The sequence below is a fragment of the Dendrobium catenatum genome, unplaced genomic scaffold (assembly GCF_001605985.2).
Source record: "Dendrobium catenatum unplaced genomic scaffold, ASM160598v2 fragScaff_scaffold_1232, whole genome shotgun sequence".
Lineage (NCBI taxonomy): Eukaryota > Viridiplantae > Streptophyta > Magnoliopsida > Asparagales > Orchidaceae > Dendrobium > Dendrobium catenatum.
This window is the reverse complement of record NW_021319694.1, coordinates 1,282,151-1,282,435: the sequence shown is the minus strand read 5'-3', so window position 1 is coordinate 1,282,435 and position 285 is coordinate 1,282,151.

Below are 285 nucleotides of genomic sequence, written 5' to 3'. Positions count from 1 at the left end.
GACAATTTGTGTAAATCTTGTGTACATGTTGGAAATAAATTCATTAGGTTTCATGCGAAATAATTCATAGTCATGTAACAAGATATTGAGCCTTGATTGTTTAACCTCATTTGTCCCTTCATAAGTTATACAAAGTCTATCCCATATGTCCTTTCCGCTTTTGCAAGTGGAAACCCGCAGGTAGTCTTCTGATTTTAAAGCACAAAAGAAACTGTTTAAACATTTAGCATTTAATTGTGCTAAGTCATGTTCTTCTACAATCCAATCAGTAAAAGGTATTTCTAC